This window comes from Hirundo rustica, chromosome 9 (genome assembly GCF_015227805.2).
Source record: "Hirundo rustica isolate bHirRus1 chromosome 9, bHirRus1.pri.v3, whole genome shotgun sequence".
Classification (NCBI taxonomy): domain Eukaryota; kingdom Metazoa; phylum Chordata; class Aves; order Passeriformes; family Hirundinidae; genus Hirundo; species Hirundo rustica.
Window position 1 is genome coordinate 11,287,456 of NC_053458.1, and position 27,370 is coordinate 11,314,825.

Here is a 27,370-nt window from a genome sequence, read left to right on the forward strand (position 1 = left end):
GGTCCCGTTTGCCTTCCAAGACAGGTGCTCAGAGCACTAGCAAAATTCTAGCTGGTGTTCTGTCACCAGTCCTACACAGCAGCTCTGATTTCTGAAGGTGTGATCGGTGTGAGATATGCAATATCCATATGGATTTCTAGGTCAGCTGGAGCTTTGAGTTCAGAGAAATTGAACAGAGCCTGCTCAGGGCACTTTCGCAGAGTAGTCTTGATGTGGAACAGAATTAGGAGGTTTTACATTCCTGCTGCAGCAGGAAGGAAAATGAAATAATGCATATTACACTTATTTACTGTGTTATGTCTTCACTTCTAAGTCTCACATTGCTTTCAGCCATTTGTAAGGCCAAGGGAGACCTGTCTGTAACAGCAGCTATTTTCTGTCCTAGTAGAAAATTCCCAACTAAATAAAATACTGGATCTAATTCTATTAATCTTGAAATAATGTCAGAGATTGGAGAAGCCTGTGATCACTACAATAAATATTTGCTCACTGCCAAGATGGCAGTTCATATTTATTTATTTACCCTGCAAAGTCTCCTTTTCGTTGTTTCTTGACAAATTCTCAAAGGCGTTTGTTGTATGCAGGATTTGGAAGGAGGTTATTTTCCAGATAACTCTTGTATTTCCACTTGGCAGCTTTAATATGACCTTTGTCCTAACCAGGTCTTAAGCTTTTTCCATAAATCTTAACAACTGAATGTTTCATTCTTTGTAGCTCTCTGACTTCCATTCCATTTCACTGACCTATATTTTGGTGGTTGGGATTGATTGCTGGGATGATCTAAGCTGCTGTCTGCTAAAGCCTTAAATACTCTCCTTTGTACAAAGAGAAAATTATTTCTTAGCTTCTTGTCTAGAGTGTAGTCAGGAGAAAGAAATTCAGATGCTTTTTTACCTTTGGTTTTCATTTCTGGGGAAGTGATCCAGCTTGGATTTTGCTTAGAAAAGAAACAAATAAAAGTGTAAACTGGATTTGCCAAGGCAGCAGATCTATGAGAGATGTGACAGCTCCATGCCTTGCGCTGTGGGACACCCAAGGCCAGAGGAATTGTTGTTCAGGCAGCTGGTGACAGTGACACTGCTGATTTAAAAACCTTTGAGCAAAAAGTGGTGGGTGCTGCTCATAATGTGCTGTCTGTCAGTCTCTGAAGTCCTGGAGGAATGTTACTGTGGGTTTGGAGACAATCCAGGAGTGCTGTGTGTTGACATTTGTTTTGCCTTTTTCACTTATTTTCTTTACTTTTTTTATCCCACCTTGATTTTTTTTTTTCCTTCTTCTTGGTTTGTGGTGTGTTTTGGTTTGGTTTGGGTGTTTGGGTGTTGTGTTGTTGTTGTTGTGTGTTTTTTTTTTTTTTTTAAATTATTATTATTATTTTATTTTCTTTGTCTTTTCTCCCAAGCTGTAAGCAAAACCAGGAAGGCGTTATAGAGGTATATTAAAATATTGCTGTGGCCCTCAGGTGACTAAATAGTTCTGCAAATAAAATCTGAAAGTTCGGAGGACAGAATTTACAGTTTGGTAAACGGATTGGAAAAAAGCAAGATGATAAACTTGCTAATAAAAAATACAGCTTCACTGTTCTTGACAGAAATAATTTACATGTGCTATTATCTGCCTCTCAGTGTTCATGCAGGGAGCACTAATTGTAAATTTTACTGAGGTCTGGAAGAGAACATGTAATAATGAAGGATGGATGTGTGTATGAGAGAAAGGGAGGTAAATAGGTGGACTGATGCCAGCCCACTTCTACCTTTCTTACAACACCGAGGATATGGGCAGAGAGGAAAGGCCATTGATGGGTTAAGAGCTGTACACGTGTTCCATTAGGATTTCCTTTGTGGGATGAGAGGAGTGTCTTAGTGTCTTGGCTTATGGCCAGCAGTTATCTGAAGATTTAATGAAATTTCATGTTATTAAAGTAGGAATCTGGAAAGGCAGTGAATGGGTCTGACGTATGGAGGCATTAGTAAAATAGATAACACTTTTTCTTTTAAATAGCTCTTAACACACCTTGGTGTTTATGTGTAGTATTTTCTCTCTGGGAATCCTTCTGGTGACAGACACACCCATATCACACCATATTGTGGGGAAGTTGTGCATATTTCTCATTAGATCCAGCCTGTGTGCACTGGTGGCTGTAGCCCATCATTATTCCCCATATTCATTGTGATGTAGAAGAGCCCATATTGAGTTGCAGTTGTTTTCCTTCTAATTTTCATGGTTAGCCTCTTGCATCAAAGGGTGTCTGCAGTAATTTTGTTTCGAGGTCTGGTTTCATTGCCTTTTTACAAAAGTGAATGTCAAGGACGACAGAGCTTGTGTTTCTGTTAGCCTTTCTTAACTCTTTGCCAGTGCTCTGCAGCATGACATCCCATTTAATTCTGTTGAGAATAATTGATGCAGAGGTAGAAATAATGCTTCATATTTGTTTTTGTGAACAGTTTTGCCTTTTTAAAAGCTTTGTCCTGTAGAAGCCTTGAAATATAAGGCAAAAATAAATGTGGTTGTCTTTCAATAGGGCAGAGTAGCATTCTAGTTTGTGTGTCTTAAGATTTTTCTTTAAGATATGAAGAATGACTGTCACTTCACTTGTAATTGATGGTAAAATTTCTAATAACTGTAGATTCTCAGCCACATCAAGGGCTTTTTTAGTAGTTTTGTCAACATAAATGCAGATCTAATTACAGGAAGATTGACTTTTTGATACCTGTGAAGACCCAAACATGAGACAAAAAGTATTTTTTTTAAATGAATAATAATTTAATAAGGGTGCTGGAAGCAGACTAACTAGACTAAAGGTTATTAAGTGTCCGCAAAGGAAAAGAGGTTGTCAGCACTGTGGAGTCTCCTTAGATCAAACCTGAAATATTGTGGTGCAATTTAGAGCCTGCTGTTAGCGGTATTTAATGTAATGGTGTGGCGGTAAGTATACTTTTGTGTTACATCTGTTGCTGAAGATTCTGTAATTTTAGACTTAAATGTTTGCTGGGTCCTAATTCAGCTGCATTTTCATTTGCTTCTCCATTCATATGATAATCAGGCTGCTCAAGAGTTGCTAATTATTACCACTGTTGTTTAAAGAATACAGTGAGCAAAAGCATGTCTGTGACCAGATGCTTTTAGAGATGTAAGCATTAAGATGATAAAGCTCACGTAATTCACAGCCCATCATGTGCAGGGAAATGATTAGAAAGCAGCTAAGCCTGTCTTGTCAACCTTCTAGCGAAAAGGAGAAAAAGCCTGTATTTGTAAGCAACATGATAACATTTTAACTGAGAGATGAATGTCAGCATTTCCATAAATCTCCAATTTAGAAAATTAAAATACTTTGGGTGACCATAAAGGGCTGAAGCTGACGTCTAGTTTCAGTTCTGTGCTGCTACAGAAGACAGGCTGTCAAGGATGTTCAGTTTAATTGCTAGGAGAAGGCAAGCGCGGAATGAAAAGAATGAGTAACTCTAGTGATGAGGATTTCATGTTCTATATGGATTCAACTTGTAAACTCCTTTCCTTTCCCTGGCTTATTTATCTTTCTACCTTTTACTTCAGGTCCTTCCATCTGCCTCCTTCCCTATTTATTTTTACCACTCTTCCTCAGTAGCTCTGAGTCTGCTCTACTTTTGGTGCTGATAGCAGCTCTAGCAGGCAACATGTGCATTTTTGCTAGTAAATTTGGCTTTGCTCTGGCTGCTCACATTTGGGGCTTTTAATGAGCACCTGCCAGTTTGCAGTCTGTGGCATTGAGTCAGTACCTTACCTTCGGGCAAGTGTCCGAGATGCCCTTCAGTCTCCATCTTCCTCTGTCACAAAAGGTGCTTTGCTACCAGCATGCCAGTGTAAATAGACCATTACTTTCTGGAAATTTCCAGTTGCTGACTATCTGATTTGAAGATGGACAATGAAAAGCAAGCTGAATCCCCTGCTCGCTCACCTCTCGATTCAAATTCCCTTTTTTCAGTTTTCTCCTATCAGCTTCAAAGTGTTGGCTGATATTTTCTTATTATTTTTATTAGGGTCTGGTATGTGCCAATGCTGCAGCCTGGAGGAAGTATCACTCCTGCTGAGCTGAGTAGGGAAACACTGGAGGAAACTATTTAGGAGACAAGATAAGGAATAAATTATTTTGCACTGATTTGGCTTTGACTTTGCCTGCTCATGTGTCCGTGAGAATAGAAATCCAGTGAAACAGGTTGGGGGAAAAAAATTGCCTGTCAGAACCAGGCAAAGTTAGAGGGTGATAAGAGGGAATGTAATTACGTTGTTGCACTTTCGGAGCTCTGTCATGTTTCAGCATTGCGCGCAGTGTCTGACAGCTCTCACACAAGAGGGCGCTCCGGGAATTTTAAAAGAATTATTAGGCTCTGTTAGGACTCTTCTTACACGCGTGTGTGTTTTAATGTGGTGTTTTCGTAGCTCTCGAGCTTTAACTAAGGTTCAGTCTCTGAGCCTTGGAAAGCAGTGTCTCCCTTCTAGATTTACCCGCACACTAATTAATAGAAATAAGTGTTCTAATTATGACTTTTAACTAGATGCACTCGGTGAGAAGAAATGATTGGCAGTGATTCTGAACAGCATAACCATGCAGATTTTATTAACAGCTATGTAAATAGTGGGTGTTTACTCTTGTGTAAGATGTAGAGTCAGAAACACGACCTAGTTTTCATTTTCTGACAAAGCAAACCCTTGTATTGAGAAAGCACTGTTACATTTCTGGTACCTGGAGAAAACCACCTGCTTTTAGGCTAATGTAGAAAAAAACCATTGAGACACCAAAATCTCCACAGAAAATCCCAGCGGGAAGATGGTGCTGTAAGGATTTTTTTTTGTTATTGTGGGGGGTGGGTTTGTTGAATTTTTTGTTGTTATTTTTTGGTTGGCACATTAAAGAAGTGTGTTCAGCCAAGACCACTGTCTTGGGTACAGTCAGAACTGGGCAGGACATCTGGCCTGTAGCTGAACTTGGAAGGCAATAATAAAGTGTGGTGATACACTTGTGAAAGGTGGAAATTCCATTTCTTACTGAGCTTCTTTCATCTGCTGTCACTTAGGTCTGATGCCATTTGAATGCTCACTAGCCCGGTAAGAACAAGAACTTGAACTTGATGTGGTGCTGAAACAGTGTGGGTCAATTAGCATCATCCATTTCTTGCCAGTTTCCATCCTAAAAATGTTAAGGGTTGATGAGAGAACACTGACTTTCTGGGAAGACAAATGTGTTAAATCTGGTTCTGATTTTTTTGGAGCTCATGGGAGCGAGACTGTTCCACTTCTCCAGAAATGCACACCCTTTCCCATGAACTTGTTACCTCCTACCTACACTGTTTTTAAGGGGAGAACACTTGCTTAGCTAAGCACAGGTGTTAATGCATTTGTTTTGCAATGCAGTGTTATTCCAGGTCTTTTGTGAGTATCGAGACAGGCGATATTTTCTCCTTATGTCTGGGCATGCAGATTAGTGCTCTGTCTTTCAGGACAGGAAACTGTGGAGGAAATTGGTCTCACCCTCACCTTCCCAGTGAACTATTCTTTGTTTTGCAAAATTAACATGTAAATCACCATAAATAATCCCACTACTGGTGCTACAGCTGTACAGTCCTGGTAAGTTTGAGGATATTTTTCAGTATCAATGTGGGTGATTGCTTTTAGGAAGGTATTTAACATTCAGCCTCTATTTATCCCTGGTAATGAGTTCCGTGGCCTAGTAAGCTAATGTCTTAAAGGGTGTTTGCTGTTAATTCACTTGTTTTGCTTCTTATCTTCTGTCTTTCAGATTCAGTGACTGGCCCTGTTCTTCACCTGTTGATAGGTTTGCAGGCCTGGACAGGACCTTTGTCATCACCCCTGTGATCTTGCCCGAGGGCAGGATCAGCTGGTTTTGGTCCTTTGGGCTGGTGATTGTCTAACTAGTTCCTAACCCCTTCAATAAGCCAGACCTTGCAGGCTAAACTGCTGTATTTCATTACAGTCTGGAAATGTTGTCCTTATCAGTCTTGCTGAAACTTAATCCCTTTACTACTTGTACTTTTATGTATTTGAAGCATATCGCATTGTCATCTCTCCTTTGAATTAATGCAAGCATTTACCCTAGCTTTTCCCAATTTTTTTTTAGAATCTCTGGTCTGATCTTCTTCATTGCTTATCATTCTCTGGATTCCCCATTTCATTTCCCTTTTTTTGATGTGTCATGCTCAGAAGTGAGAATGATATTTTAACTGATATTTTGCAGTCTTGCAGTAGAACAAAAGTATTTGCAGATGCTTCTGTATAGAGATCCTATGTGACACTTACTCAGGTTTTTTTTCAAGGCAGGCAGAAGCATTTTAAGTTGTAAATTGCTCGTTGGGTCTTAAATAGAAGTATATTTCAGTTTTGTGATTTTCATGCTCTTAATCAAACTTCCAGTCTGAGTCCAGTTTTATGTTTCCTTTATAAAGCAGGCTAATTCCAGATTTTTCAATTGGTTACATGTGCTACTGTCTTAGAAATCCAATTCTTCTGTTTCCTCTAAAACGAGGATATCAGAACTGACTTTGTATCATTTGCTGTCAGTTTAATAATATCTTAATACTTTCAGTAGTTGCCTCTCCTTCACAATGTAAATCAATCACTTTATTTATCTTCAGTCTTTAAGCCACCATGAGCAGGAACTGTAAAATCCAGGATTTTGTTTTGTTTTTTCTCTCAGCCTGGAAACTAGCACTCCTAGTTTAAATTACTCTCTTCTACATATATTATATTCCTCAAAGTTTCCCCTTATCTTGATTGGGAAGAATTGAGTTAATGATTGAAATTTCTCTAGTACCTAGCCATCTTCTTCCCTTAACCAAAGTAATTAGATGTTGTGTTCATGTGTTGCTGTTCTACTCTTAGACTAGTATTTTTCCCTTTTCAATAGAGTTTTCAGCATAGCAGTAAGCACAAAGCATAGGTTTTTTTTTTTTTTCTTTTGAGGAGGAGGAATAGATTGAAGGTTTTCCAGCTTCTTGATCTGTCAGATCGAAGTGAGTCCTTTTAAAAAACAGTTTGCCTTTTCCTATTTGTTTTACATTATGTGCTTTTCACCATGAATTGTACCAGTTCTTTTTTGATTCGCATTTCTTAAATCTCTATATTATATTTTCTGATCTGAGGCCCAGGCAAGCACAACACATGAGAAACAATCAAAATGTTAATGTAATTTTCAATTACTTTAAGCCTAGCCCTAGTGCTCTCTTCCTAGAGAATGACCTTCATTTTTGTCCCTGCAGGGAAGAAATCTTCCTTAGGCAACTATAGGCCATAATATGCTACTGTTTTTTAAGCAGAATTCCCCATTGATTTCTTCAGGGAGTTCCACTTAAAATGCAACATCACGGCAGAGCTCAGTCTAGTTACATATATCAAATGGAAGGATGCAGTTCACATACATTTTTGAATCCTGTGTCTAAGCTGCTGTGGCCACTAGAGGGAATGAGAGATCTCAGACCTTTACATTTCAAAAGAATTTTTTTTCTCTGGTTGGTTTTAGATTAATCTCTAAGAAATAACTGCTAATCTATAGTAGCTCATTTTTTTTTAATTATAAGAAAATTAATCATGTGCATAAATGTTTTTTGATTCCTATCTCCACTGTGTTTTTTCTAGCTCTTCAACAAAAATCAGGCTGGTCCCAGAAAGAGACTTGCAAATCATCAGTACAGAAATTGAAATAATAGAGATTGTGGTTAAAAGAGATGTGTTTCTTTTGCCCCTCTCAGAGAGCTCTGAAGCTACTGGCAAAATACTGAATTAGTGTTGCAAACTGTTGGGGCCTTCACTTTCAATACTGTCAGACTGTTTATGCCAGCTACTAATGACCACAGAAGAGCAGGCATTTTATGTTACTGAAAAATCTAAATTGCATTCCAGATAAGTTGACACTGATGCTTCCAATTGTGGGTTTGCAAGATGATAATTCCTAATCTCAATAGAAAAGAGGTGTCAGATTCCGTTTTACTAAGGGACTGATTGTGCTTTGCATTTTAACTCTAGAATGCTAGAGAAACAATCCACGCTTTTTGGCTCTAAAAGTATTTTCCCTTCACTTTTATTTCTGTCTGTAAGTAAACACAGTGTACATAAGCAAACGTATTTCTTTAAGTTTCTTGTTACCCATTCTCTGTAAGCATGACATAATCTTACACAACATCAATGTTTTCTCTGTCTTAGCTGTCATTAATCCTGAATATGCATCAGGAATTGAGTATGAGGATGTTTGAAAGAGATTGGTGCTCCAAGAAATGGGGACTTCCTTTGTGGGGATAAAAAAGGCACTTTCTGGATTGCCATAAGATTCAAGTCTCTGTGGTTCTTTCTTTGAAGAAGCTGGGGGAAAAGGTAGGAGGGGTAGTTTCGTGTTTTCCATGTATTTCCACATAAGGTAACAGAAGCACATGTGTGAGTAAAAATGGGAAGATAGTGTGGTTTGTCCTTCACATATCCCGAATGCTATTAAGTGGTTTCGGATCATTAAAAAAAAAAAAAAAATCTGATGTTATATTCTACAACATTTGGTGAGGTTCATACAAATTCTAGTCCCATGTACTTCAAAGGATGGACATCCTGAGTGTGTAATGCAGCTAACACAACAAGCCAAATTGTTTAAATACCCCTTTTGACAGGGGAGGAGGAGTGCTATTGGTGAGAAAATCCTAATAATGAAAACTTTTGGGTGTTTTGATAGCAGCTAATGTAATCATGAAAAGTGGTGAGCATGCTGTTATAGCCTTTTCAAGATGAATAATGTTACACTTAAAAAGAGGCTTAGGATGAATTTACTGATAAAGCAAGCTTTTATAAGGTCTTCCATATATACAATGCTTACTGGCATTCTGCCAAATTATCAAAAAGAAATATGTGCATGACCTAAAATAAATAACTTTAGGCTGTCGTATGACTTTCAAAATACATACTAATTTAAGAAGAATAGATCTTGGTATCTTTTGTCCTGAAATAACTTGCCTAACCTCAGTATTTGTACAGTGTATATTTGGATCACTTGTGAATATTAACACGATCCAAATTGTTATCCTGTGCAAACATTTACTAAGGCAGTGTGAGGTATAGTCTGTAGTCTGATGGAACTTAAAATGCCAATTAAAAATGATGACTTATTTAATGCCAGCAGGCCATACCCTGCAGTGCTTACTCAAGTAAAATTCTAATTGACTCCAGTGGGAGGTTTGCTGAAGTGAGAATGGTGGAGAGAAGAAGAGGCATAAGCAAAGGCACGACCTCAAATATTACTCCAGGCATCACAAGGGGCAGCATTTTGTATTCCCTGGCACCAGCGAGGGGCCTGTCTTGCTTACAGGCAAAGGTTGAAAGAACAGGGATTTCTCTGCCTATCTGGAGCTCCCTGCATTTTTAGCTCCCTTCAGGGAATGTTTTTGGTGAAACCTGGCTGTTCATTGAAAATTGCAGTTTTAATGACAAGGAAATAACTCATGAGCTTGTTTGTGTTTTCACAGGTGGACATGGGATGATAAAATGGGGGGTAAAAGGGGAGATGACATTAAAAAGTACCCACAAAAGTAAAACTTTACGAGAATCTATTTTTTAAAATTATCTAGAAGCAAGATACCTCAAGAAAACAAAGTAACAAACAAACAGTGTGATTTACATCTCTCTTGGGCTTTATTTATGCTCTTCTGATTCTCCATGCCCTGCCCCCAGCAGCCAGAAAAGCATCTGCATTTCATTGTGAGTTAGTAAGGTATATGGAATGTCATCCAAGTGATGTTGTGTTTGCTGTCCTCTGTCCATTGTTTGACAAGTACTTCGGTGTGCTTTTTGAACTGCAGATAAACTATCTGTTGAAGATTTTGGTTGCTACTGCTTGAGATGTGTTCACTAGACAGACAAGTTGGAAGGTTTTTCTCTGGCTTTGTCATTGGAATTATTCCTAAATGCTTTTGACAGTACCAAAAACCCTAGAGAGCAGACCTGATTGATTACTATTGACTGACAGATTAGTTGGTTTGTTTGGGTTTTTGCAGGTAGAAGTTACTCTCTATTCAGTGCGCACCTGTAATTTACAGTGGTTTAGTTACCTTTATTTTTAATAATGTTTTAATTTAGTATGCTTCTTGCACAACTTTACTACTGCTGCATTTAAGTCAGCAGAACAACTTTATTGCAGACTGGTACACATTAAGAGGTGTGTGGTATGATGTTAAGAATAGTAAGACATACTTCTAGAAGTTCTGAAACCAAAGACAGGACAATTTAATAGACTTGACTTTCTGTATCTATGTACTTTTAAATGATAAAAGCTTAAATGTGGGCATTTGTAATGGATTATATACCTCTCTAGTAGTCTTTGTTTTACCTTTCTCTGCTTAGTTCTCAGAAAACAGAAATGGCTTAAGTATAAGGCAGGAATGAAATTTGAGTTTATATGGTCCTCCTGAAGACCTTTGCCATTTATTGCCTGAAATACTGGGGTTTTCTACTAGTTTACTATATCCTTATGAGCAAATGATGTCTTGCTCAGATTTACCATCTTTGTGACTTTATTTTAAAGTATGTTAAATTCTTGAATTTTGCTAGCTATCCTGTGAGATAAGCAGATGATCTATTTAGGGAATAAAATCCTGCTATTTAAGTGTTGTTCCAGCAGTGGAGGTATCAGCTGTTGCCTTGGTGGTAGAGGATTTACCCAGTGGGCATGGGCATGTCAAAGGGACAGGAAAGGCCCTTGTTCAGTGCTGATTTGTGGTTTTTTTTTTCTCCTTTTCTGATCTCCATACAAGAGGAAAAAATGGCAACTCTGCATTGGAATGCTGAGCATTACATTTAGAGAAGGAGCAAATGCAAATAACATCTCTGTTTTTATAGACGACATCTCCACCTCTGTGGTGTCTTTCCAGCACAGAGTATTGAAGCTATCTGAAACTCATTTACTTTTGATAAATCTTGGGGGTTTTCCTCCTCTTTGTGATCTTGTTTCTTAAATGACAGGTATTTAAGAGGAGTGTTCAGTTGATTTAAAGCTCTTTACTCAATGCCTTCTAAAACTATGCTTAAGTCAATGGGAACTTTTGTAATAGATTTTGACATAAGCAGTACTGTATTTTGCAAGAATTATACTCTAGCAAGACTTTGTGCCAGATCACTGCTAAAAATGAGAAATGTGCAGTTACTGTAAATTATTTTTTTGGTGGTAGTGTGACACTCCATTGTCATACTCCATTGTGACCACGACAGTCGTCACACTGCCATAGATCACGGTAACAGTAGTAAATAAACTGGACAATAACCCTGTACAGATTGTGCTTAAAATAGTTCTCATAGTGATGTACCCCTGCTCCCAGACAGCTGCTTTAAATGGTGTATTATTGCATGTATTATGCAAGTCTGTGACATTTACCTGGCTGCATTTAGATTTTAGTATTTAATGTGCTTAAAAGCTAGTAATTTTTACAAGTATGTCTAATCCTGTGATTATAGTTAGCTAATTGTTAATTAGTAATTTATTTTTTGGTCGAGAGGCTTTTTTAATACAGGTAGTAGTTTGGTCTTGTTTTTGTTTTTTACTTCTGATAGGGAATTTTTGTGGACTGTTGAGAATATTTTCCAAGTCATGAGATATACTTATGCTTATGTTCTTTCATAAGAGGAGGTTGGTTTCGAATTTCCCAGTGAAATGAAATTTGGCACCACCAATATAGTACTCAAGAATACAGTGCCTTACTGGTCACTGAAAACAAAAAAATCCCACCCCACATGGAAATTTAAGTTCACTTCGCCATGTGAACAGACTCCCACCCTCCCACCAACAGTTAGTAGCACTTATTCAGTGTTTCCTTATCAAATGCCTTCTACTAAATAACTGCATGTCTTCTGATAAAAAAGGTAATGGCAAGGCAGTAATTGCATATAGGCCTTGGATTTAATGTGATGGTGGTGCTTTTGTTCTGTCATAAGTGTGTGTCTTTTAGCATGAAGTTGTTAGGAGACCTGACAGCTCTTTAGGTGGCTCATAATAAGGGAATATTTCATGTAACAACTCTGGTTTTGTAGATCAATTTTTCTATTGAATTTTTGCATTCTGTATCTGAAAATATAATTTATTGTATCAAAAACTGATTTAAATAGACTTGCAATTTAGGGCTGACTTTGATCTGTCTCTGACTAAAAAACTGAACAGCTTTATCTTTCTATCATTTTATTTTGCAGAAGTGTAATAGCTTCAAGTGCTTAAAAACCACAGCGACTTAAATATTCTCTTTCTGCTTATCTTTTTTTTGTTGGTTCTTCTAATTTAACAGTGCAGGTGAAATGATGAAAACTGTGCAGACTTTTAAAAAATTTTAATGGTTGTAAACCATTGTAAAACTGTATGAGATTTTTTTTGCCGTTGGCTATAGCCTTTAGTTTCAGCTGATGTCCACTTGTGTTTTTTGTGGAGGTTGTGTTTTGAATGCATATTTAAATACATGACCATGTGCAAGGTGTCTGCAGGGCAGGTGACTGCTGCAGTCCTGCTGACATTAGAGGCCTCTGGTGATCCTAAAACCAAGGCCATTCAGAACTGTGTTCCAGCTCAGGAGCAGATGTTTCTGGGGGCTAAAATGTACCTGCTTAAAGTGTGATGACTTTAGAGCCAATATTTTATAATCTTTTTCTTTCCCCTCCCCTTAATGTTTGCTTGTTGGTAAATATCTTGTGTGTGACCCTTATAAAAGATGTACTTGTTAACAAATATTGCTTTAAATGAGTTTGTTCTCTTGAAAGGCAGTCGGTTTCCAAGACCTATGCCAACTGAAACGTGTCCTGCTAATTATGACTGTAGGGAGACCAAGCAAATAAAAGATTGAACTGTGCTTGTGGTAGTCATTCATCGCACAAGAGGACACACATGGAATTTATTCTCATTATTACTTTCACAGCCTGGATGCTGGAGACTGTTCTCTCTTGCTCTGGTTGTGCTGTCTTGCTGTTTGAGCTGTCCTATTGAGCATCTTTTATGTTTCTTAGAGATTGTAAATGTTTGTTTCCTAGATTTGTTCGGTTTAAAGAATAATAATTATATTTGCTTTGTAGTAACTGTGCCATCTAATCCATATTAAACAGTGCAGCTATACATGTAGACTAGTTTCCAAGGAAACATCATCCCCTCTGCTGAACCCCTGAACCCCTTCTGGAACTTCAGAAAGTGAAGTGTCTTACTTTCATCACACCCTGTTTTTGCCATCCTAATTGTGAACTCATATTTCCAAGAAAATTACAGCTTTTTAAATGTTTACAGTGCTATTGTGAAGTTTATAGTGCACCAAATGATTTAAGATACTTAAATGGTATTGGAACAAATTACTGCCTTCATTATGACAGACAACAGATGAGTACATTACACTACTTAGTCTCAGCTTCTTTAACTAAAATACTGCAATTGTTTTCCATCCAGTAGTTCTGTAATTACTCTTTATTTATGTTCACTCTGAGAAGTAAGACAGCATTTCTTAGTCTTTTTAAATGTCACAATCAATATAAATCTTGTGCATTTTTGGGAAGATGATCAATTATTTCATCTATGTACCCATCTGAGTAGAATGGTAGTTTAGTTGGGTAAAATTTGGCAAAGATACTTCCTTAATGTCTTGGTTCTATTGCAAGATTTCATGAGATGAGTTTCAAGTTGAGCGTATTTACTGGAGTGCTGATAGGATCTAAGCTTGTAATTTGAGGTGTGTCAAATTACATCCATACTTTGATCACTAGATCAATTGGCTTCCAGGTTAAGGAAAAGAAAAACTGATGACTCAGTTAAAGATAGGATTGACCAAGGTTTGTATTTCTTGGTGTGGAATTCTCCCTTCAAGGTTTACAAAGACCAGAACCTCGTGCTGCAGTTTCACACCTTCCAGCAGGGTGTCTGTCCATTGTTGTTCATCTTGCTTCCTGTTTTTCCAGGCTTTCCAGCTGTGTTGTTTTGCTGCATGTGGTGGGTGGATTTTCTGGTGATCAGATGAAGTGAGGAAGGTGGTCTGCTCTGTGTTCATTGCTATGTTGACAAAATTCAGATTAATTTCACATCACCTGCAAATTATCAGAAAATTTTGTCTACGGTACTGGCATCTGAGAGAGCCAGTAAAGACATGATGTCTAGACAGCTTCTATATTTAATTTTCTTTAAAAAGGCATAAGGTTAGTCTACTGGTAGAAGGTGATGCTTAAGAGAACTGTGTCCTGAATTGCAAACTGTGTAATAAAGAATTAGGAAAAGAAGGTTTTTTTCAGATCTTTTCATGTTTCTAGCAAGGTGTTTGGAGTTACCAGCATGTGCAGTGGCAAAATGTCAGAATTTTGTATATAAAGGATCAGAGACTTTGTGCAGACAAGTATTTAATGACATACTGCTGGTATTTTTTTATTTTATCAGTGCTTTGCTTTTGAAGGAGCCCTCAGTGAAGTTACACATCTTCACAGAGATGGAGGCACAGAGGCTGCTTGAAGCAGCTGAATCTGTGACCGACTGCTTGTGCTCCTTGGTGCATGGGCTGTGCTGGGCTGTGTTCCTGCTGGAGCCAGCTTCTGGGGATGTAAGTGTGGGAGGATCTGGGGAGGAAGGGGATGCTGCTCTCCTGGGATGCTGAAATGATCCCATGCCATCAAAAGAAAAGTGTTTTCATAGAAGTATTGCTGAGGAGTGAAACTGGTACTTAATGGAAGCATGGCCTTTACAGACCACAGAATATGTCTGAGAAATGCCGCATCTTTGCTCACAGAAGTTTTCAGAAGTCTAGTAAAGTCAAACACAGTTCTCCAAGGATTCTTTGCCATTGCTTTGAATTACTCCTAAGGAAATTACTTAAAGGGCTTGGAGAACTGAGATGGTAAGGAATGTAGTGCAGAAATAATTGATCCTTTTGGTTTATTAGGTTGTGTCCCTGTTGTGGAAGTTTTGTCAATAACAATAACACTGTAGAGATGTCTGTCTGCAGTTAGTCTCTCGCTAGATCAAACATTTCATGGGGTTCTAGCTACCTGATTTCTCCTTGAAGAAGGTGATGTATTATTTAATTTGTAACTATGTCCCGGGACATCTTGAAGAACAGCATTGTTATTTATCTTTGCTGTTCCAGGCAAAAGTGCACTGGTTATGGAGAGCACTAGCTTGAGTTTGTGAAAGTCTGGCTTGCATACATTTGATAATGATTTTGGAATATTTTCAGAGCAGAGTTAGACAATTAACTTTGACATTTGATTTGAAAGTGTAGTGTGTTTGAAGGAAACCTTGGAGGACGGTGTTTGCTGAGTTTGTGCTTGTAGTTCTAACAGAGTGATTTGATTTGTATTTTACATTTTTTTAAAAACGCGTTTGCTTTTACATACCGGCCTAGCATAGGAAAAATACTTCCTCAGTCAGTACCAACACTCCCACGTTTTTTCATCGGTTTGCCTAGTGCTGAGGTGAGTTACCTCACAATTAGCAAGCAGACTTACTCAGGGTTGCTCTTTGCAACTGTTTGGATGCTGAAGAATTAAACTGATTCTGTGTTGACATTTTAGATGTCAGCCCCCCTATGCAAAAATCTGTTGCTGCAATTGTTATGGTGGCTTTTCTGCGTTAGTCACGTTGTGCAAAGTAGTTTCTGATGGTTTCCTTTAGTAACCTTCATATGGTAAATGAAACCTTGAGTTCTAAGTACCTGATTGTACTGACCTTCACTTCAAGGAGGTTTTTTATTGAAACTTCCAGCCCTCCGTCAGACAGAAACACGATCACCAATAAAAATAAAATAAACACCTAGTCTTGCACCTTCAGCTTACTTGAACAGAAGTGTTCATAAACATATAGCTTTTAGTTGGGCAAATACAGGCAGCCTGCTGACTACATTTGCATTTTAAAATTTACTGCAGTGAGGGTCATTCCAATTCAAAAGAGAGTATTTGGTAAATGAGTTGGCAAGCATAATGACTTTGTAGTGTTTAAAGGAGCCCTGCCAAGAATTGGCTGAAAAATGCTTGTTGTCTGGTCACACCTATTGAAATGAGATGGGAGAGAAGACATTTGGATTTAGTAGAATAAAATATGAGACTCCCTTAGTCAGTGAAGGAACTGCCATATTCTAGCGTGTAATTCCTTGTGCTCTCTGCCTTGAAAATGCTAATGAAGGGAGAAAAAATTTGATGACCAACAGCAATCAATGAGAAAGTGTCTAATGAGTGATGTAGCCATAAATGACAGTTACTTTTATAATGACTCTATGGAAGTTCCAAACCCCTTGTTCTGAAATGCTAGTTTAGTGTAGGCCATATAGCATATTCAAAATATGCTGTGAATAGGTCAGGACAATATGAAAGAAAATCACCCTGGAAATCAGGAGATCCAAATCTAGTGAGAGGGCTGGGAGTTTATTTCTCTCGCTGTCAATCACAGGATGCCGGTATTTGTACCAAAGTGTTTGTCTCTTCATCTTGTCTTCTGGCAAGGGGGCTCCAGTGAGCAACATATTCTCAGTACAGCTGGTTCTTCATTAGAGCAGTTGAGGAATGGAGCCTCTGGCCCAATATTTGTATCACACTGGTAACAGTAGCACAAAGAAACCTTTTGAGCTGTGTGCAGTTCTGATCTTACAAGTAAGAAGTAGAGACTGGAGGTAATTATTTACATTAGTTTCAGATTAGCTGTTTTCTGCCCTTCCTAAAAGAGGTAATCTTTCCCTGTTTTTTCTTTTGTACAGCCATCTATTTTACTTATTCTTCTGCTTTCTAAAAGGAAAATAACAATAGGAAGGGAAGAAAAAGATTTGCTTTTTGAATGGAAACCTGCATAACACGGCAAAGGATTGCGCTCTCTTCTTTTAACTCATGGTCTACATCCAGATTAATCAAAGGGACCCTGGGGGTAAAAATTCAAGGCTCTTCCGGACTACAGAAGATGATGTGGTCCACAGGTGAAAAACCTCCCCAGCAATTTCCCTGCTACAGTCCTCTGCCACTTACAGTAAGGGAGATTTAGTTCTAATCTGGCACTGTGTGATTTGTTTCGTTTTTAATGAGAATTTAGCCTCACATTTTGCTCTAGTTCAGAGATATTTCTGTGGTCATACTGGCAAAATATGTAGCACAGTATTAAATTTTAAGTCAGGAGGATTGGTTTTTTTTATTTATCAAAACAAAGTAGGACATCTTTGTGAAAAGAGTTGATAAAAAACGTTTGCTTAGCTGTATTGTCCAATCATCAGGATTTTTATGCTTGGAACAGTTGCCAGTTAATACCTGGCAGTAAATACTAAATCTGTGTGTGGTGACTGGCAGATTAAATACTAGGGATTCCAGTGGAGATTAGACCACACGTTTTGAAAGTGCAGATGTCAGTACTATTTTACGTCAGAGTACTGAGTTTAGCTGCCTTATGTTTTGCATACAAACAGGGGCTATTATAGCATCCTTTTTAATATATTTTTTTATTATATTTTTTTCTGGTGTCCCATTTTCTCATTTTAGTTGCTTCACAGGGGTGCTTTTGGCACTGTTCATCCTCACAGAGATCAAGTGATAACTGGTGCAGCACAAACATGAAAGGCAGTATAAGGCTGTGAGCTCACTACATGAGTTAGACAGGTGGCCTTTGGGTTGAATCTGAGAGAGAAGGAGAAAGAGCCAGAGGATTTGAGAGGGACTTGCAGTCAGGCAGTTTAGTGGCAAAATAAAAGTAGGGAAGCAGAGATGGAAAAAGTAAATGAGATATGGCTTTGGGAAAGTTGTGTCATATGGATGTGATACTTTTCAGAGCTGCCACTTTTCACCTCGGTTGCTCACAGTTTTCTAGATAATATATTTATGTATTAATATCAGATGCACTTTATGAGTATGCTTATGAATCCATGTAAAGTAAATAAAAGAAGTATTTCTGGCCTTGAAGCCTTAAAATTAATGTGGAGAGAAGAGAGTTGTGTGCATAAACCCAGCAAAGTGAGAGAATGGATTCACTTTCACCAACTAAGTGTGCAGCCAACTCTGAGCAGAACTATCCACATGTAACTGATCACCACCACTCACTGGTGTTGCAGGATCTGCTGAAGAGGAACAAATGGTGCTAACAAGTCCAGTAATATTACCAACAGACCTACTGTGTCGCATACATGTCATTAGTGACTCTCGTTAGCTTTCACTGCGCTCAAGGCATGGAACAGTGCCCTAGGGAGACAGTGGCCTTGCATCGCTGTGTTTAAGGAGAAATTGTCTCCTCTCAAAATAACTATTTTACTCCATTTTTGTCAGATGTTCCTTAACCTATATGTACTGGAGGTGTGCAATTAAAGGTTCCTTGGCCTGTTTCTTTCCTCCAGTGAACCCTGAAAGAAATTAGCTTTTATTATGTAGCACTCTGCATTAATATGATGATTGTTATATTTCATACATCAGGGTTTCTGCTAATTGCCTGCCAGGAATGAATTCCTCTTCTGCACTCTGCCTGTTCTTCATATGTATTTTGACTTAGGTGAAATCAGGGTTCCCTTGGGAGCATCAAAACCAGGTCATAGCTGACATTTGGATATGAAGTAGGTCAGGTCAGTGAAATCTCCAGGAAGCTGATGCAGAGAATCCCCTTGTCTCTCTCGGCAGTGATTTGCTTTCAGACCTGTGATCATTCAGGTTTTTCTTCTGGCTTAGCTTGGCTGGAGCTCTGGGAGTGTTTTATCTTTGTGCTGCAGAGGTGCGGTTTGACTTTGGAACTGTTTGGACTTCCTTCTGCTCATTATCTCCTGGCCATTGCAAAGGCTTTTTGTAACACTGCTGCTTTGGCTTTTTCTGTTCTATAGTTACAGTAGGCTAAGTATTTCACTCCTAAACTGAAGTACCTAACTTTCCAGCTTAATGGAAGTTATTTGGGTGACACACAGTTGTGTATGATATAGAGGTCAGACTGGATCAGAAGTCAGAAAGAGCACATGCCTTGCTATGCAGAAGGAATTTAACGTTTTGCAAGTCTGACTCCCAGCCTTCAGGTAGCTGAAATTAGGATTGGTCTCCCTCAAGTGGTCCCTTATGCTCAAACCTTACCATGAGTTCAAGGACAAAGTTAATGTTTTGCTCGTGTTTTCTCCAGATTGAGATGTCTTCAAAGAATTATTCTTTTCTCTCTGACTGCAAAGGAGAATAACTCTTCCAGCAACTTAACCAAAAATATCTGCCAACCAAGGGAATAATTAGCAACCAAGGAGTTTGATAAAGCTATTTAACCTTTTCAAACAGAAGACCATGTCTTGCTTATTCCACATTGCATCTGAAGTTGGAATTTTTTTCCTTCTAGCACTGCGGAAACAATTTTGAATGGATAAGAATCAAATTGCTTCAAAGGGAGATGGATCCTCCTACACTGCAATTGTGTTAAAGGGATAGGAAACACAATAATTGCAAGTTCTGCTATGGTAAAGCTCTCAGACCTAGTCATCTCTTGCCGTTGTGCCACTTGCAGGAGCTGGAGGACTTCTTGGAATCTACTTTTTTAAGCTCATGCTTCTGTCTAAACAAGTTTGTTTGGGAAGTGTGGTAAGGGGATTCTTTTTCTTTACCTGGCCTTCCCAGACTCAAAGTTTCTTACATAAAAAAAGAGATATTTTAATATTATTAAAGTGCTTTGAAAAATTTCTTCATTTGTGAGATGCAGTATTTATTTAATCTACTACTTAAAATGTGGTATTTTACACTCTATAGCTCTAGTGCTATGAGCACATTCTTGGGACACAGCCAGACTTCCTGGTTTCCTCACAACATTTACAAATGCACAGAAGACATCTTTACATGATTAATACTGGTTTTATCCAAGGCAGTGAAGTCCATTTTCATGTAAATCTTCTGTGTTAGTGTTCTTTAATAATTAGTCAGAGATGAACAGAACTGTGCTGACTGATGAGTAATAAACTGTAGCTGCTGAAGGAAAAGACACGCGAGTCAGCAGGGACTGAAATTGGACCTCAGGCTTGTAAAACATCCTCTGTGTAGTTCAAGGGAGAGGGGGGTAGCAGCAGTGAGCTGTGACCACCACCTCCTGCCAGCAGCAGAGGGATGGGACCGTGCTTGTGGGGCCCTGCTGCAGAGCCAGGTGTGGTGGCACGGCAACAGTGGTGACATTGATTGACAAGACCCTTGTTCCTGTTGTACCCTGCCTGGAGAGATGGATCACTGCTGTGCTGTTCCATGGATGCAGTCATACTGTCCTCCTGGGACACCCTCTCTTGGGGAACCTGTCCTACACTTCTGATCCATCTGAAGAGGCAAAGCTAAATAAAAATATGCCATTCATTTTGTTTTAATTACATCTTTACAGTTTGTCTGTATATTTATCTAATAAATGCAAGTCAAGGAAAGGTGAAAGAAATGGTGCTTTAATGGTAGAAAGCCTATCCGATTTTGAAGGTGTTAATCTTTCACAGTTTAATTTATGTTGGGAACTGCTAGTGACCTCAATTTTTTTTTTTTTTTTCTTAAGCAAGTCTGAATCTTTAGACTAAAAACAAAAAATCTTGATGGGATATGATTTTAGAAAAATTTGCCATTTTCTTTTGTGGTCATCTGATCGAGTCACAAGAGCATATTGCATCCTCTTCAGCAGTCTCAGTTATGACTTGGTTTTTTATGAATAAATTCATGGCTTTTTTTTGTGAGATATATCACAGCTCTCTGCAATGTGTTTATGAATAAGTTAGCATCTGCTAAATGGATTTGTTTTGCAATTTGCCTTGAATGACTGACTGTCTTCAAATGTGGCTGAAGTTAGGCCTAATAATCAGCTGAAGTTAAGGCTGGTGTTCAACGTAACCATGGAATCTTAGAATCATTAACGTTGGAAAGACCTTCAAGGTCATTGAGTCCAGCCTTTAGCTGATCACCACTGTGTCAATGGGATCCTGGCACTCAGTGTCACATCCAGTTGTTTCTTGAACACCTCCATGCTTTTAAATGAAGGAATGTAATATATATGTATTTTTCTCCTAATTTTTGATTTCTGGTTTCGCTGCTTTTCAGTTTTGGGGTAATTTTACAATGTCTGACCATTTAGCCAGCAATCTGAAGTACTTTTTCTACATTGTGTTAATGTTTTTCCTTGTGCTTAGGCTGGACATCTTTATGTGAGTTATATTAGTTCACGGGGCTCAGGTATCTTTTGTTATGACTGAGGTCTCTGAGGCATCCATTGTTCCATTGCAAAAGACCTGTGAAATAATATTTAGAGAATTTCTTGTCTCAGTGATAATTTCTCACTGAGATTCAGCTCCCACCATATCTAACTGTGCCTTGTGACATTACCTCATAGCTCAGGTACGCAGGGAAAGAAGGTCTTGCTGTTCTTGGGAAATGGTATTATTGGGAAAGAGCCTCATCCTGGGAGGGTGCTGGATGGAAGACCCAGTTGTACTGGATGGCAAGTCAGTTATACATACCTCAGTCTTTTTTTCTTGACATTACTTTTTTTTTTTTTAAGCAGCTCTCTGGTGATTTATGATCTTTTTGCTACAGTGGTTTCCTGTCCTTGAACCAAACTTTGCACGTGCAAACACTGCTTTAAGACATTTCTTTTCAATCAGGTGTGTATTTTTCCTCTGGTGATAGTGACCTTCACACACAAGGCACTGACTGTCCCTTTTATAGAAATGATCCTTCAAGCACCATCTCACTGGCCTCATGTTATGTGATTTTCTTTTCATCCACGTACTACTTCAAGGTGGGATGATTGGTAATAAGCTTCATGCTACCTCTAATGGCTGCATCAAGTTAAAAGAGATGTATTCAGGCTGCAGCTTTATTTTGCATCAGCCTCATCTCTCATAAGAGCACTTCACTTGTTTTAGCGTTGCCAGGAGCAGCCGTCCACTTGTTTTAACTGAAGGCATTGATTGTGTTGTCTCTACTTTCTGAAACTTCACTCTGTGAGTTTATTCTTTGGTGCTTTTGTATATACTTATAATCTGTGTACTTCCTTCAGTTTTATGACCATTTAATTCAGTTTGTGTCACAGTAGCTTTACATTATTTTCTTGCATAACTCTGAGGAAATTTGCATGATTTAATTGTTTGAACTTTGTGCACGGGTGTCTCTTTCTCTATATCTGGTGCTGTCTTTGCTCTGCTAATGGGGCACTGCATGTATGTTACTCATGCAAAATGTTGTCTCCCAAGCCACTGATCCCTGTTGCTGCCTGCCTCAACACGGTGTGTTATTTGCTTGTCTGGAAGCTGTGATATAATCATTCTCTGTACCACAGTTAGTGCAAATGACACCTTATACTAACCATTACAATACTGTCTTGGGTGTTGCTCTTCCAGATTTCCACATTTCTTTCTATTAAGTTCCTCCATGTTTTGTCCTTGTTTTCTTACCTTTTGAGGTAGTGCATGAATGGACTCCAAGCTTGTACCACGTCATCTCTGCTTGGATGTGGTATTGCTCACTAGTTTTTCATGTATCTGTACATTTTTATAACAGAGTTCCTGAGTATTCTTACTTGTTTCCTGTTTTTGTATTTCCCCTTATTAGTCTATTGCATGTTAGTTTATCCTTATAAGATTTCATAACAGTATGACTTGGCCATCTCACACAGCTTGACAACCGACCAATCTGCTTTTTCTCCAAATGCTTTATTATGCTTTCTTGCTATATGACAGAAATTGTGGATTGAAAATGCTTCTAGAATTTTATATAAGTGCTCTTGGTTTGTGCTGAAAAATACAAATGCTGTTTGTTGCCTGTGGCAGCCATTGCCCATTACAGATGATAATGTGACTGCTTTTATTTGAGTTCTCTCTGTCAAACTTCACTGCAATTTTTCATTGTGATCAGAAGGGTTTCCAGTTTCTAACTAAATTCCTTTCATGTTGGTCTGCTCAGGGACAGGTCTCTGGTCCATTGTCATGATCACTGTTTGTTTTTTGTATGTGTGTGCAGGAGGGAGATGCAGTATTTTTAGCTTCTGGTATCAGGTATCTGAAGGAGCTAATTCCTTTCTGTCACCAAGTTCACTGCAGGAGAATAAATGGGAATGGAGCCAAGGAGCCTAACATGAACTTTTTGCCTATTTCTGTGTTTCCCCATCTCCTCAAGCACTTTAAAAGAGAGAGCTGTTTGGATGTTGCTTCATATATGAGTATGCCATAAAATCAAAGCACTATGATCATGGAACAACAACCTTGAGAAACTGTTATCTTCCCTGATAGGTTTGGGGTGGTGTTTGGTTTTTTTTTTTTTTTTTTTTTTTTTTTTTTTTTTTTTTTTTGTTTTTTTTTTTTTTTTTCCTTTTCTTTTTTTTTCTTTTTAGTTAATTCACCTGAAAATGAATTGGACAGAGACTGGTTACCTTGGAAACTTGTGAATGGAAAACTTGATTGAACTGCAGAATTGGTGGTAGTGGTGGCCATCTTTGTTCATGCTCATGTTCATTATTGCAGCTGCACGTGGTTTTCCCTCCACACCTGTAGTTCAGCACTTTCTTCTCTGCACCTAAGAGTCTCAACCGCTTAGATTTTAAAAAAGAATATAAATTCTTTGCTTGGTTAGACTAACTATCCATGTAGCTCTGTTCCAATAGCAACAGCAGTCCCCAGCATCCTCTCTCACTGACTTTGGGATCTTGGAGATACATTCCTGTCCCTTTAGAATATGTTAATGGACAGATTTTGCAATAATTCCTTCTCCTTTGCTGTATGATATAGTGGTTGAAGCTTATCACTATTGAACTGCTGTTAGCCCGAGCACCTTCTCTTAAATGATCTCCTTTCTTTTGTGTTTGATAAAATTTGCAGTGCTCACAAATTTATGACCACCAAGTATTTTAAAAGTCAAATCATCTTCTGCTCTTCCAGGCTATCTATAATGCTGATATCCCACTTGAAAATACTGATCCTAGTTCCACAGAAGTGCTGGAACATGGTGTGTATGTGCTAATCTCCAGAAAGGTCCAAGGTTTCCCAAGAAATTCATCAGAGTGAAAAGCTGCTGGGATGTCTCCTTACTGTCAACCTTACTCGGTTCTCTGATCCCTATTGTGTCCCACTGAAAGGGCTGAGTCTGTGTAGATCCTCCTCTGCTTGTGGTCCTGGATAAAAATGGGAACAGAAGAGATGTTCTTTTTACTAAAAGTTTGCTTTGCAACCTCTGGCTTGTTTTGAAATTTAAAAGTTAGTTATTTCTAAAAAGTATTTCCTGCCTTAATTAAGCTCTCACCTTAGAGCTCACCTCAGAGATGTTTCTTCTTTTTTCTGTTAAAAAAAGAATTGGTTGAGTTACACTGTGATTTTCATCTTGGCACTATCCTCAAAGAATCTTAATTGATCAGAGATGAGCTTTTTTCCTCCTTCTGGAAATAGATCAAATTTGTTTTAATCAAGTAAATTCAATTTTGTTGTTCTTCTTTTTGATCTTAAGAGAGTCGTTTCCATTAACTCAAGTTTGTCTAAACTCTGTGGTTCCCCACGGCACATACATGACCTTCTGTGTTAGAATTACACTTGTGACTGCCCCTAGGAGTCTTCCTTGTCCTGAACCTGTTTGTGAAAAAGTCCCTTCTGAATTCTGTGAGTGATCTAGGTATCATGACTTTCTGCCCTTCTGGATAGATGTCTCTCTCAATTTAAATAATATCTTCAATAGTGCGTTGGATATAAACTGAAATTGTCTTCTCTGTCACTGAAGACACTTGCTTTAACCTAAGCTTTTAAAGTAAATATCTATGTTATATAAAGATGTCTTAGTTAAAAAGCCTTATTTGTGTAGCTGCAAAATTTGCACATAGGTGAAGCATGTACATGTCATTCATAATTCTGCATTTGTCCTGCTACATGCACATGAAAAACTATATTTTAAATATATATCTTTTTAGTGCTCTGGATTGTGAAGTGGAGCTTTCTAGTAATCTCATTATGCTAAGGCTTTATCCATCGAAACTGAGGTGGTGGTAAAAACCTTACGACCTAAAGAAGCTAATTAAGGACAAGAACATCTTGAAATAAAGAGCAAGGAGCACAGTGCTTGTTCCAGGGAGCTTAACAGCAAACTTTATATACATAATTCCGTTAAAAAATGGATGTACGCTAAGTCACAATATGAATTTCTTAGAAAAATTCTCTTCAGAGGCATACAAATATTTAAAAGAGGAGGAACTCTGTAATACATTTACTCTGGGTTTGTTGGGTGTTGTTGGTTGTTGTTGTTGTTTTGTTTGTTTTGTTTTGTTTTTGTTGGTTTGTGGGGGTTTGTTTAGTTTTGTTTGGCTTGATAGAGGAAAAAGTATTTAATTTAAAAAGTTTGTTTGTTTGTTTTTTAAGACTATTCTCTGGACTTGATCACTTAGTCCTGTGCAAGCATTTAATATTGAAGACATTGTTTTCAGGTTTGGTCTGTACCTTGCTTATGCTGTCAGATGAGTTACAGCACTCTCACATCCCAAAGCATGCTGGCATAGGCAGGCTTTGGTTTGTACAAATGCCGTTGTGTGCAACCTTGAAAACTGCAAGTTTGGGTGGTTTTTTTGTTAAAATTTCTGTGAATAAAGATAATCTCTGAAATTCTGACAGAAAGCAGAAGAACCAAAGGGGAGGCAAGCATGGCCAAAATTACCTTACTATGATTGAAAGCTGCAAAGATCTGGCTCATCTTAATTATTGGGGGTGAGGCGTGAGTTGGGATTATTGAAGGGTGTGGTGGGTTTTGGTGTTTGACCTCAAAGCAATTAAAAGCTTCGGGGAAACCTAGAAAATCAATTCTGGCAACAGCTTTTTGGGAGCATTTGAAATCAACAAATTTTTGGCAGCTGTGTCCGGGAAAAATCATCAAAACTGAAATAGTAGGGACCCAAATTAATTTGCGGTGATGTGCAGACAGCACAGAAATGCACTTTGGAAACGTTACATAGGAAGTAGATAGCTTTGGGACACTTAAGCTTTCATTCTTGAGAGGAAAGAGTCAAAGGTGATCCCCCATCTGTTGGCCCAAGGATTACAACTGCAGTGATTATTTGCAGAAATATTCTGCAGTAGCAACCAAGATCTATTGATTATTTCTTACACATGTACTGTGGATTCAGAGAGCAAGATGAGCAAATCCTTGTTTTTCTTCTCAGCAGAAATGTCAGGGAACAAACATTGGCTACCTTTACCAGAATTTCTGCTAGCTAAAATAAAAAGCTTTAAGGGAATTGGAAAGCTCTATAAACTGACTAAAAGGAAATGCTAGTGGGTTTGTTTGTTTTAAATAAAGCTTGTTTTATGGTTTTATATAGGCCTGTGCACCAGTATAATTTTTTTTGAAAATTGCACATAACAAAGTTGGAAATTGTGTTTGAACAGCGTTATTCTGGTTGTACATTTTATTGCCCTTCCATTCTCCTCTACTGTTACTCACACTGCAAAGAAAGAGATTATATTAGTTAGTTGATGGTAGGTAACAGAGGTATTCATGGTGGAATACCATGATACTAGAACTGATCTTTAGATCGTCATATTTATTATTTCAAGCAGTTTGTCTACAATAATGGACAATAACACATTAGAAAATTATGCTTAATTTTTCTTCAAAGTTAAAAAAAGGTATGTAGTGCTTTTTCATCAATCAACAGCAAGAGAGCAAATTATAGTTATATTAAACTGTGCATGCTATATAAATCACAAATCTTGTTAGCAAAGAATTAACATCATAACTGGTAATTTAAAAATTGCCTTTAGCTCTGAATAAGGATTGGCTGCGTATGTATTTTAATGGTATTGAGGAAGTAAAAATAGATCTCTCTACAAGAGACCCTTTCTGGTGGTAATGAAATTAGCTATCTGCTCTTTTATGAAGTAGTTGTGTAATGGTAATCTGCTATAGAAAAGACTGGCTATCTTTTCTTTGATTCATGGCACTGATTCTAGATTAAAAAAAAAAAACCTGTTTTTTTAAAAATAGTGGCAAGACTGGATTGTATCACCAAAGGACATAGACATCTAGTTTTCTCACTTTGATTGGCTATTCAGGTAGAGATGCATGAAAACTGCATGACTTCTCGACTTCTCAGATGTAGATTAATAATAAGGAAGTCAAGGAGATTTTTTTTTTTCCCCCTCCAGCATATCAAATATGTTTGGTATGTTTCTGAGACAACAGACAAATTGCTGAGTCGCACGCTCCAAGACTTTCCTCCTGCTGGCTAATGAAGTAGAACAAGACATAGAAGAAAAATACACCTTTTTTATTGGTTTGCTGTATCTCGTTAATTATCTTGTAGATTCTTTCAGTGTACTGACAACCTCAAAATGGAGCCTATGCAAACAGTAAAATGTGGTTTGCAGTGTATGTTGGGTTCTGGGGGTTTTGTTTTTGTTTTATTTGTTTGATTTTTTTCCTGAGAGGGCAGTAGAGTAGCATTATG

General features: G+C 38.1%; 1 protein-coding gene across 5 annotated transcripts in view; it reads left to right on the forward strand.

Moving 5' to 3' along the window:
- The window catches only part of ST6GALNAC3 (ST6 N-acetylgalactosaminide alpha-2,6-sialyltransferase 3), a 233,894-nt gene that overhangs the window by 46,624 nt on the left and 159,900 nt on the right, over nucleotides 1–27,370 (forward strand). The window lies entirely within an intron of this gene.